Raw genomic sequence first — 338 nt, 5'->3', positions numbered from 1 at the left:
TGTAGACAACATAGGCGCAAATAGGGGGGGGCTTTAGGGGCTAAGCCCCCCAAGAATGTCCATAGTCCTCCCAAACATTTCCTTTATTTTGTTTTAAGCTTATTCAATATTATCAAAGTAAGGTCCTATTAGCCCCCCCCCCCAAATCTCAAACGCTATTTGCGCCTATGGTGGACAATATTTCAAACCATTATTTTTTAACTTGCAATTCACTATGACATGCGAGAAGATCAAAAATGAACTTCATTTTTTTGACACTCTGCAACCCCATTCGGTTTGTGTGGGAGCCACGGGTTAGTACGCATTTTTTTAAGCAGATAGATCGTCACAAAGAACCC

This window comes from Acyrthosiphon pisum, chromosome X, assembly GCF_005508785.2.
Source record: "Acyrthosiphon pisum isolate AL4f chromosome X, pea_aphid_22Mar2018_4r6ur, whole genome shotgun sequence".
Classification (NCBI taxonomy): domain Eukaryota; kingdom Metazoa; phylum Arthropoda; class Insecta; order Hemiptera; family Aphididae; genus Acyrthosiphon; species Acyrthosiphon pisum.
This window is presented reverse-complemented; position numbering follows the sequence as displayed.